The sequence below is a fragment of the Pan paniscus genome, chromosome 3, assembly GCF_029289425.2.
Source record: "Pan paniscus chromosome 3, NHGRI_mPanPan1-v2.0_pri, whole genome shotgun sequence".
In the NCBI taxonomy this organism is placed as follows: domain Eukaryota; kingdom Metazoa; phylum Chordata; class Mammalia; order Primates; family Hominidae; genus Pan; species Pan paniscus.
In genome coordinates this window covers 173,605,900-173,618,329 of record NC_073252.2, presented here as the reverse complement: position 1 = coordinate 173,618,329, position 12,430 = coordinate 173,605,900, and the positions used below count along the sequence as shown (strand labels likewise).

General features: G+C 33.5%; 1 protein-coding gene across 6 annotated transcripts in view; it reads left to right on the top strand.

Annotated features, from left to right (window-relative positions):
• Positions 1 to 12,430, top strand: part of GPM6A (glycoprotein M6A) — a 368,138-nt gene that overhangs the window by 109,661 nt on the left and 246,047 nt on the right. Inside the window, exon 1 of one of the 6 annotated variants that reach the window (XM_057302217.2) lies at positions 1,004 to 1,024. The exons of the other annotated variants lie outside the window; for them this stretch is intronic. The gene's annotated coding sequence lies outside the window, so the exon portion shown is untranslated. Of the gene's footprint in view, positions 1 to 1,003; positions 1,025 to 12,430 lie in introns of those variants that run through there. 6 annotated transcript variants of the gene reach the window in all.

Genomic DNA, 12,430 nt, shown 5'->3' with positions numbered 1-12,430 from the left:
TTCACAGTAGTGACCATTACTCCAGTTGGGGCTGCTTACGAATTCATGAAATAGTTGACACATGAATTACAAGTTGAAGGATAGACAGTATTGGACATTTGAGAGAGAAGAAAGCACAAATAATGACCAAGAAGTGAGAAAAAGTAGGGAAGGGATAGGGAACAATAAGTAGCAGATTGTTTTTCTAGATGTATTTTTTAAGGTTAATGAAGTAAGTTCGAATGAAATAAGAGGGTATCTTGAGTCCCTATTTAAGGATTTTAATTATTCAAATAATAAATGACTGTGATATTATCTCTCAATTAGGTAGGATTCATATGAGCAAGATGCCATTTGGTTAATTTTGTTCTTGAGAATGTAAATTGTAGTTCGCTTTAGTTACCAAAAGGTGGCAAAGTTACATGCTTGATAGTAGTTTTAAAGTACTAGACTGCTTCCCAAACAAGTCCTCTGATTTTTATTGAGTCTGTGTCAACACACATACAACATGCAAGATAACAACGGGCAAAAGCCACATTGAAGTTTGCTGTACTGCTTGTTGATCTCTGTTCCTGGCAATCCTGCAGCATCACAGCTTGCAATATTATGAATCATAGCCTTGCCTTTTCATTTTATTCTTTATTTAGTACTATAATTATCTAAATGAGCTTTGAAATTATGAGTTGAAGCTTCAGACTAGTCTCTGATTCTGCTATTCCAAGTATAAATTTGGTTCAATACTTTACATGTCTTAAAAGAGCAATGCAGTTTTTAAGAGGCAGTTCAAATTCTCACCACCTTCTTTTCTCCCTTACAGCTTCTCAAGGAATAACTACTGTCCTGAAATTAGAATGACTTTTTTCTGTATGTTTCTGTTTTAATTACTTATTCTGGTTAATGCCTCCTAACAAAGATCATCAGGAAATCTGTATTTGAATAAGTTCGGTACATTTCGATGATGGAGAATGCACATCATAAGAAAGCGTGGAGCACCTCAGTAAGAGGGTGTTAGAAAGGATTTATTACAGATTTGGACTTGCATTAGGTAAGTCTGGGAGGACTCAAGGAAGTGGGACTTTGCTCCAAAATGTTTACTGTTAGGGAGCAGAAGTAATTCTATTATTGAATGTCTTATCAAATCTTACCTAAAAGAAGGGAAGAATAGGATAAAACTAAAGCTGTAACCGGTAGAGAAGCAACAATCACTCGTATTAGCTGGGAAGAGGAAATGACATTCAGAGAGAAGAAAGCATAAATAGAGGAGATTTGGTCATACTTGTGGTTTGGATAATATTCCTGGTTTGCCTTCGTTTAATATGAATTCAGACTTGTTTTTATTTTGGCCTATAATGATCACAAGGTGGCTTTGTCTGATGTTGATGTAAAATTACTTATGTTAAGTAGAAGAATATTAAGCCTAGGTCATCAGTCTCATAAAGGTGAGTTCCAGGCCAGACCCTAGTTGTTAGTGTTAGCTTTGCTCACACATGTCAAGGGCTGCTTTTTGCATATATTTATATATCTACATCTAGTTGCATATACTCTATATCATTTGGGCTATGTATCATTTTTTGTGTTTAAATGTATATAAATGTTATCATACTGCATGCGTGATCTCTAATAATTTGATTCTTAAAATGTTCATTCTTAGAGGGGTGTGATGGCTCATGCCTGTAATCCCAGCACTTTGGGAGACCAAAGTGGAAGGATCACTTGAGGTCAGGGGTTTGAGACCAGTCTGGGCAACACAGCAAGACCCCATCTCTACAATATAAAAATAAAGATTAGCTGGGTTTGATTGCATGCAATTGTAGTCCTAGCTACTTGGGGGGATCACTTAAGCCCAGCAGTTAGAGGCTGCGGTGGGCCATGATTGCACCACTGCACTCCAGCCTGGGCAACAGAGCAAGACTCTGTCTCAATAAAATAATAAAATAAAATAAAATAAAATAAAATAAAAACATAGCATAAAATAAAATAAAATAAAATAAAATTGCTCTAAACATATTCAGTTTGCTTCTTTTTGACTGTGTGTATGGTTTTCCATTATACAAAAAGCCTCCTAAATATACGTGGACATTCAATTTCATTATGCTGTTTTGCTATTATAGGTAGTGCTGTCAAGAACTATAACTATGAATATATTTTTCATACATACATATGGAGTTCTTTAGGGTGTTTATTCTAAAATGAAATTACCAGATTCTATAGGATGGACATTTCAACTTTACTAAATATTGTCAAGTTGGTCTCCAAAAATTGATTGTATAAGTTTTTACTTTGTCCTGCATTGTTGCAGAGTTTGTTTTCCTGTATCTTTCAACAGTACTTGTTATCAAATTTTCTCAGTCTTCTGGGTATGCAGTAGAGTCTCATTGTTATTTTCATGTGCTTTTATCTAATTATTAGTGAGCCTGCCTATTTTGTTATATAACTTTTGGCCATTTGGTATTTCCAATTTCGTGCATGGCTTGTTTATATTATTTGGTTATTTTTCCATTGAATGTAGGTGTTTTGCTTGTTGATTTGTGGTGTGTTTTCACATGTTTTGGGTTCCTATTAATTGTAGTCAGTGACTTATCTTTTCCTTTTTTCATGGCCTCTTCTTTTCTTTTCTTTGCTTGTTTTTCTTTCTTTCTTTCTTTTTTGTTTTGTTTTGTTTTGTTTGAGACGGAGTCTCGCTCTGTCACCCAGGCTGGAGTGCAGTGGCGCGATCTCGGCTCACTGCAAGCTCCGCCTCCCGGGTTCACGCCATTCTCCTGCCTCAGCCTCCCGAGTAGCTGGGACTACAGGCGCCCGCCACCACGCCCGGCTAAGTTTTTGTATTTTTAGTAGAGACGGGGTTTCACCGGGTTAGCCAATGGCCTCAATCTCCTGACGTTGTGATCCACCCGCCTCGGCCTCCCAAAGTGATGGGATTACAGGCGCGAGCCACTGCGCCAGGCCTCTTTTTTTTTTTTTTTTTTTTTCTGGAGACAGGGTTTTGCTCTGTCACTCAGGCTGGAGTGCAGTGGTGTAAACACTGCAGTTGTGACCTACTGAACTCAAGTCATCCTCCTGCCGTAGCCTCCAGAGTATGTGGGACTACTGGCACACACCATCATGCCTGGCTAATTTTAAAATTTTTTTGTAGTGGCAGGGTCTCACCATATTGCTCAGTCTGGTTTTATGGCATTTTCTAACCCAGAATTTTTAAACTTTCATGTGATCAAATTTATCAGTCTTAAGAAAATTGTTTGTATTATTTGTCGCTTAAAAATACTATTCTATTCTAATGACAAAATTATTCTCTTTTTGTTCTAAAAGTTATAAAGTTTTATTTTTCACATCAGATCTTTAGTTCATCTAATTTTGTGTATGTGTTTGTGTATGTGTGCATAATTTGAATAGGAATTTATTTTTCCATTTTAACCATATAGTTTGTCAGTTGTCCAACACTTTTTTCCCATCTGATTTATAATGTTACCTAATTCCTAAGTGTAGTTCTTATAATTACAGGGATCTATTTCTAGGCTCTATATTTAATTACATTCTTCAATTTGCTTAGCACTATGGCAGTATCATAATATTCAATTGTACTTTTTCCTTCTGTTTCTTGGCCAAAGCTGACTTAGCTTTTTGTAGCTCTTTATGTTACCGTATTACTTTATGTTGACTATATTATCCTTGGAATCCTTTTGGGAATTCAATAAGTGTTGCATTTAGTTTATACAATTATAGGGAAAATATCTACCTTTAAGCATTGAAATTTTTTATTAGTGAACATGGTCTGTTATCTTCTTTTATTTAAGACATTTCTGTTCTTCAATGATTTAAAAATTTTCTCAGTAAAGTCTTACAGATTGTTTTAGACTTAGATCAAAGCATAGTTATTAAATATGTTACATATTATCTTTATTTTCATATATTGATCTTATATTCAGCAACCTTGCAGAAGTCTCACATTTGCTAATGTATAATGTGTGTTCTTTCAGATTTGCTATAATAGATTAACTATCTTTGTGAGTGATGACAGCTTTGTTCTTTTCTAGTTCTTGTATATTTAATTTCTGTTTTGATTTACAGAAGCAAACACTCTAGCTTATTCCTGAATTAAAAGGAAATGCTTCTTATGATTTACTCTGTAGTATGCTGTTTCTTATAAAATAAATAATCATTAAGAGATTAGGACAATTTTAATCGATTTCTGGTTTGCTTAAAGCCTTTATTCTTCATGAAAGCATACTGAATTTATCAATTTATTTTATTGCACAAATACCTTGTTCAATAAGTTTTTGCCTTAAATCTGTATGATGTATTAAAATAAGATTTTCTAATTTTAAGCTATCTTTGTACTCAGATGTTAAACCATCCTTGAATTGTGATTGGTTATTATGTATTTTCCATTTTAAATTAGATTTTAAAATTTTAGTTTGTAAATAAAATCAACCTTAAATTTTTTTTTTTGATGATGTCCTTACCTGTCTTTGGTATTAAGATTTATGTAGTAATATAGCATTAAGTTGCAAAATGTGCTCCTTCTATTCTGCAACAACTTGTACAAAATAGAAATTGTCTCTCCTTAAAGCTTTAATGGGGCCCTTATTTAATAATATCTGGGCCTGGCTATTGATCAGTGGGCAAATTTTTAACTATTGGTTATTGAAATTATTATTATGCAGTTCAGGCTTGCTATTTCATTTTGAAACACTTAAAATATGAATTTCATCAACATTTTCAACAAACTTAAGAAATTATTTTTAGTGTTTTTTATCTTTTTTCAAAATTTTTATCATGGTTTTATTTTTATTGTGTCTAATACTTTACCTTTCCTCCTTTGTTCTTGATAACACTTGCAGTGGTTTGTCAAACGTATTAGCTTCTAGAACACCAGGTTTGAAAATGTTCTTTCTCGTATTCTTGATTTCTAAAATTCTATTAATTACTCTTTTCATCTTTATTGCTTCTTGTGATCAGTGTTTTTCCTTGTATTTTGTTCTTTTAAGAGAATAAGTGAATTTGTTTGAATGTTTTTCTTTCTAAAATATGTATATAAGGCTCTAAATTTTCCAGTACTGTTTAATCTGCATTCCTGTACATTTTGATGGATAATTTTTTTCACTGAAGTTCAGTTGTATTTTGTCAAGTTTATTATTAATTTTTCTTTAACCCACACATGATTTAGAAGTTTTTAACTTAAATTGTGTTTAATGACCTTTTCATCATTCTTTCCTTATTTACCTGCATTTTGATCATGTGACATTATGAACATTATATAAATTTTTTGGCAGCTGTTGTGACTTAGTTTATGGCTTGATAATTGATTGGTGTTTATAAATGTTTTATGTATACTGTATTTGATAAACCATGTATTTACTTTAATTATTGGGTACCAGGTTTCATATATGTCCATTGGATAAACTTTTTGTCTTGTTTTTGTATTCTATAACAATGACTTTTGTCTGGAAATATTTTGTTGTGATATTAATTTTTGATTAGTGATATTAAATTAGCTATCAACTTTTCCTTGATTAGTATTTACCTGGCATATATACTTTTCCATTTATTTAGTTTCATTTCTTTCAATTTATTTTTTCATTTTTTTGGTTTCCACAATTCTATCTTATAAGTTGACATAGACAGATTTCCAAAATTCAATTAGAAGCAAGTTTAATCTTATAACACTTATTTAGATTTCTGAGAATTTGGCTTTATTTCTGTCGTCTTATTGGTGTGTGTGTGTGTGTGTGTGTGTGTGTGTGTGTGTTTACTGAGTTTTACCTTTACCATTTTCCTCTTTTTTTCCTCTGTTGTGTTTCGTTGATCAAATGTTTTTAACTCTCTTTTTGTCTTTTTATTATATGAAGTTCTTATACCTTTACATTTTTAACATGCACAAATGATGTGACGCAGTCTTAATTTAATCAATATCTCCATTTGATTCTGGACCATAGAAGGACCTTTTGGTTCAGTGACTTCATCATACTTGTGTAGTTATTTCAGTAAGGTTCTGTGAGTTAGGAACTCCTTCAGGGTTGGTTAGTCTATAAATGTTTCACACTCTTTCTTGAAAGGCAATTTAGCCTGCTTTAAGGTTCTAGCTTGACAGTTATTTTCTCCCAACATTTTACAGACATTATGTCACTTTCTGTTGGATTACATTGCTGCTTTGTAAGTCTTCTTTCAGTCTAATTATAATGCTCTTATGGATACTGTGAATTTTTCTTTAGTTGCTTTTAAGGTCGTTTTGATATCTAGTAATTTCCTATAACGAGTACAGTTGTAGAAACCCTTTTATTCACCCTGTTATTGGTACACTGTTCTTCCTGCATCTGAGACAGTGTGTTTTATTAGACAGGTGAAAGTCTAAGCTTTTATTCCCTTTGATATTGCCTTAACTCAGCCTCTACATTTTCTCATTTTGGAACTTCTGCTAGCTATATATAGAATCTCTTTATTCTGACCTCCATGTCTCTTAATGCTGTTTTTGTATTTTACGTTTTATCTTTTCATGCTGTATTCTGAGTGATTTCCTCAGATCTTTCAACTCCCTTAAATTTCTTATGTGGTCTGTGTAAATTGCTGTTTCATAGATTTATTAAGACTGTTAAAAAACAGTAAAACTCAAAACATACATATCTAAAATGTGCAAATCCTAAGTGTAATAATTACAGACCAATTAGTTTTCACCATTTGAACACATCCATGTAACCACCACCCCGATTAAGACTAGAATTTTATAAGCAACTGCTACAATGAACATGGTGATGCAAATGTCTTTTAGAGATTCAGCTTTCAATTATTTTGGATATATACCAAGGAGTGGGATTACTAGATTAAGTAATTTTTTTCTTTTTTGAGGCAGGGTGTTCCTCTGTCACCTAGGCTGGAGTTCAATGGTGCAATCATGCATCATTGCAGCCTTGCCCTCTCAGGCTCAAGCCATCTGCCCACCTCAGCCTCCCAAGTAACTGAGACTACAGGTGTGCTCCACCACACCTGGATAATTTTTAAAATATTTTGTAGAAATGGGGTCTCACTATGTTATCCAAGTTGGTCTCCAATTCCTGGGCTCAAGAGATCATCCAGCAAGAGGTGTCCCTCATAGACATCCCAGCCCATCCTCCTTAATTTAAACACTATCTATTCCTATCTGCATCAATTACTTTTGTCTGTTTTTGAACCTTTTATAAATGTAAAGTGTGTACTCGCTGTGTCTGGTTTCCATCACTTAACATAATCCTTGTGAGACTCATCCATTTTGTTACAGGTAGTTCTGGTTCAGTAATGATCATCATTTTATAGTATTTCACTCTATGGTTATGCCACAATTTATTTTTCATTCTCTCATTAATGGCTGTGTTGTGTTCAGATTTTGAATACTATAAAGAGTGCTACTTTGAACACTTTTGATGCACATACATATGTACATTCTGAAAGGTATCTTCCTATAGAGCGGAATTGCTAATCATAAGATTTGCATGAGAGTTCCAGTTGCTCTATATTCTCACCAGCACTTAGTATTGGCTATCTCTGCCATGTTACCATTTTGTCTCAAAGAACTTCCAAATTTGCAAAGAAATTTGAAAACAGTAGATTTTTAAAAACATTTTTAATATGTCAAAGAAATATTTCATTTAGAGATAAAAATAATTGGCCTGGCACGGTGGCTAACCCCTGTAATCCCAGCACTTTGGGAAGCCTAGGCAGGCAGATCACCTGAGGTCAGGAGTTCGAGACCAACCTGACCAACATGGTGAAACCCTGTCTCTACTAAAAATACAAAAAAAAATTAGCCAGGCTCTTGGTGGGCACTGGTAGTCCCAGCTACTCGAGAGGCTGAGGCACGAGAATTGCTTGAACCCAGGAGGTGGAGCTTGCAGTGAGCTGAGATTGCACCAATGCACTCCAACCTGGGCAACAGAGTGAGACTCCATATCAATAATAATTATAATTATAATTTTGGTCACAGTAAATGATGCTTTACAAATATGAGTTCAAATGTTGGATTTATTGGAATTTTAAAATAAGAGTGGTCTTTGCCTTATTGCTTTGTTCTATTGTATGAAACAGTCTGACACTATTTGTACTTAGTTTCCTAAAGGAAATTGTATGAAAGAACCATGAATATAGTTGCTAAAACTGTTCAGAATATATGTGTAAATGATGTGAATCATCACTAGTATGTGAAAATGTTGAAAGAAAAAGAAGACAATGAATCTAATGATCTTGCGTTCTTTGTCAATGCTTGTTGGTTGAGTCATAGAAGAGTTTTACGAAGATTTATAGTTCTATTAACCCAAATTGAAGAATTTTAAAACAAAAGTAATGCTTGACAAATATTCAATAACCAGGGACAAAAATAGCCCTGTGACGTATGTTTTATCAGCAAAGTCACGCTGCTCTACACATGAATTTAAAGCTCCAAGGAAAAGGAAAAGCTTATTTTTGAGGTAGCCAGGCAGATATGAGATTTGGCTTTGAAATTGAAACTTTTCATAATACAAATCAGTAACATCAATTTTATACATTTTCAAATATTAATCAATGTATAGGACATTATAATTGTAATCAACTGTATTATGCAAATTGGTTGTAAAAACTAGAAGAAAATTTTCAATAACATTTCTGCATTGGTAAATTTAGAATTGTTTTCAGTTTGTGTAATACCTTAGTGAATTTAATGTCAATATTGAGTTAACACAAAAGTGAATTTGCTTATCTGAGACAGATGTACTTTTGAGACACAGTTTTGAAACTGACACGTTCTTGCTTAAAAACCAAATCTATTGTTCTAAAAAAAAGATGAACAGAGTTGTCAATATTGCGGATATTAAAGGAAGATGATTTTTGATATTCAATTCAGTTATTAGGAAACTTTCAAGTAAGTCTGTAATAACTTGGGAAGATGCATCTATTTTCTTACTGTAAATTATATGTAGTATAAATACAGATCAAGTACTTCTGATTAAAATTTAGCATCCAAAAGGAGATGTGCTATAAGTATAAAATGCTTACTGGATTTTGAAGACTCAGGGAAAAAGTTATGTGAACTACTATCTTCTTAATTTTTTATATTGATTGGATATTGCAAGATAATATTTGGTTTTGAATATTTGGTTAAAGTATATTATTAAAATAAATTTCTTCTGTTTTTGTAATGTGGTTACTAGAAAATTTAAGATTACATATATGGCTCACATTATATTTCTATTGTACAGTGATAGTCTAGAGCAGTAGCTTACATGTGCATATTTTCAGAAGAAGCAATCTCAAACCAGTATGTTACAAAGCAAATTGGGTTAATTACCTGTGTTTAAATCTAGTAGTTTCCCATTAGCTTACTTCCATCAAGAAGTAAGATAAATTCCTTAGGGTACTGCAGACTCTGTGGTCAAATATTTGGCTCTTATTTCAGCCATGTGAGCTACTCTTCTCTCCATTGTACTTTAGTGTGTCTAAAGAAATGAATTCTTTTTTCTATTTTTGATGATGCCATTCAATTTCATGAGTTTTAAAAATTTACATCAATTATTCCTGCTACTTAGAATGCCTTTATCATCTTGACTGCTTGGTGAATTTCTATCAATTTTTCCAAGACCTTATTCTTATTTGTTCCTGTTCAATAATTTTCTTGAGTTTTCTCACTGGAAGATTAATCACTGCTTACCTCATCTGTATTACCACTGTGTTTTCCACACACCCCTTATCACCTTTTATCAAAATATTTTTGTTTGAAAGATTTATTTTCTTACCACCTGTAAATTCTTTTTGGTCTTGTTCCCTACAGTTTTTTACATGTCTGGCATAGCACCTGGTTTATACTATATATATATGAATATTTTTTAAATGTATGAAAGACGAAAACTAAAGTAAGGTAAAACATCTGACTTGAAAAATAGGATAAAATAAATAAAGGGAAAGTTAAACATTTAAACATTTCTTAAAAATGGTAGTCCAGGTCCATATAGAAATTTTCTTAGCTGTAATGGAAGAATAAATTATTTGTGAAAAATCTGAAATAGTACAAAAAAGATGATTTTCATTTTTATTTAGTAGGAAATAAGGTATTTTAATTTAATATATTATTATTGAAGACTTATTCCTTACTGACAGTTTTCTTAATCATCCAACAGCATAAAATAATTTTATTGCTCACTTGTGCATTAAATTACTAGCTCTGTCAGCTACCATTAAATATTTTAATAAGTACATATTAGAGCTTACAGAAAATATTAAAGAAAATTTATGCGACTAAAAATAGTAATTGATATTTTTAGAGGCACGCTACCTCAGGCACAATGGAAAACAATTATGTCTTTCTTGACTTATATTAAATGGAAACAGTGGAAATAGCTAAAATTGATTAATTGATTACAATGATAATAAACTATGGACAAACAAATGCATAACAAATAATTAATCTAAACAATTATATGAAAATCATTCTAATCAATTTCTCCCCTTTTTTAAAATTTATTTTTATTTATTATATTTTTTATTATATTTTAACTTCTAGGGTACATGTGCACAACCTGCAAGTTTATTACATATGTATACATGTGCCATGTTGATGTGCTGCACCCATTATCTTGTCATTTACATTAGATATATCTCTTAATGCTATCCCTCCCCCCTCCTCCCACCCTGCAACAGGCCCCAGTGTGTGATGTTCCCCTTCCTGTGTCCAAGTGTTCTCATTGTTCAATTCCCACCTATGAGTGAGAACATGCGTTTGGTTTTTTGTCCTTGTGATAGCTTGCTGAGAATGATGGTGTCCAGCTTCATCCATGTCCCTAAAAAGGACATGAACTCATCGTTTTTTATGGCTGCAGAGTATTCCATGGTGTATATGTGCCACATTTTCTTAATCCCGTCTATCATTGTTGGACATTTGGGTTGGTTCCAAGTCTTTGCTATTGTGAGTAGTGCCGCAATAAATATATGTGTGCATGTGTCTTTATAGCAGCATGATTTATATTCCTTTGGGTATATACCCAGTAATGGGATGGCTGGGTCAAATGGTATTTCTAGTTCTAGATCCCTGAGGAATTGCTACACTGTCTTCCACAATGGTTGAACTAGTTTACAGTCCCACCAACAGTGTAAAAGTGTTCCTATTTCTCCACATCCTCTCCAGCACCTGTTGTTTCCTGACTTTTTAATGATTGCCATTCTAACTGGTGTGAGATGATATCTCACTGTGGTTTTGATTTGCATTTCTCTGATGGCCAGTGATGATGAGCATTTTTTCATGTGTCTGTTGGCTGCATTAATGTCTTCTTTTGAGAAATGTCTTTTCATATCCTTCATCCACTTTTTGGTGGGGTTGTTTGTTTTTTTCTTGTAAATTTGTTTAAGTTATTTGTAGATTCTGGATATTAGCTCTTTGTCAGATGAGTAGATTGCAAAAATTTTCTCCCATTCTGTAGGTTGCCTGTTCACTCTGATGGTAGTTTCTTTTGCTGTGCAGGAGCTCTTTAGTTTAATTAGATCCCATTTGTCAGTTTTGGCTTTTGTTGCCACTGGCACAAGACAGGGATGCCCTCTGTCACCACTCCTATTCAACATAGTGTTGGACGTTCTGGCCAGGGCAATCAGACAAGAGAAAGAAATAAAGGGTATTCAATTAGGAAAAGAGGAAGTCAAATTGTCCCTGTTTGCAGAAGACATGATTGTATATCTAGAAAACCCCATCGTCTCAGCCCAAAATCTCCTTAAGCTGATAAGCAACTTCAGCAGTCTCAGGATACAAAATCAATGTGCAAAAATCACAAGCAGTCTTATACACCAATAACAGACAAACAGAGAGCCAAATCATGAGTGAACTCCCATTCACAATTGCTTCAAAGACAATAAAATACTTAGGAATCCAACTTGCAAGGGATGTGAAGGCCCTCTTCCAGGAGAACTGCAAACCACTACTCAACAAAATAAAAGAGGACACAAACAAATGGAAGAACATTCTATGCTCATGGATAGGAAGAATCAATATCATGAAAATGGCCATACTGCCCAAGGTAATTTATAGATTCAATGCCATCCCCATCAAGCTAACAATGACTTTCTTCACAGAATTGGAAAAAACTACTTTAAAGTTCATATGGAACCAAAAAATAGCCCACATTGCCAAGTCAATCCTAAGCCAAAAGAACAAAGCTGGAGGCATCACACTACCTGACTTCAAACTATACTACAAGGCTACAGTAACCAAAACAGCATAGTACTGATACCAAAACAGAGATATAGACCAATGGAACAGAACAGAGCCCTCAGAAATAATACCACACATCTACAACTACCTGATCTTTGACAAACCTGACAAAAATAAGAAATGAGGAAAGGATTCCCTATTTAACAAATTGTGCTGGGAAAACTGGCTAGCCATATGTAGAAAGCTGAAACTGGATCCCTTCCTTATACCTTATACAAAAATTAATTCAAGATGGATTAAAGACTTAAATATTAGACC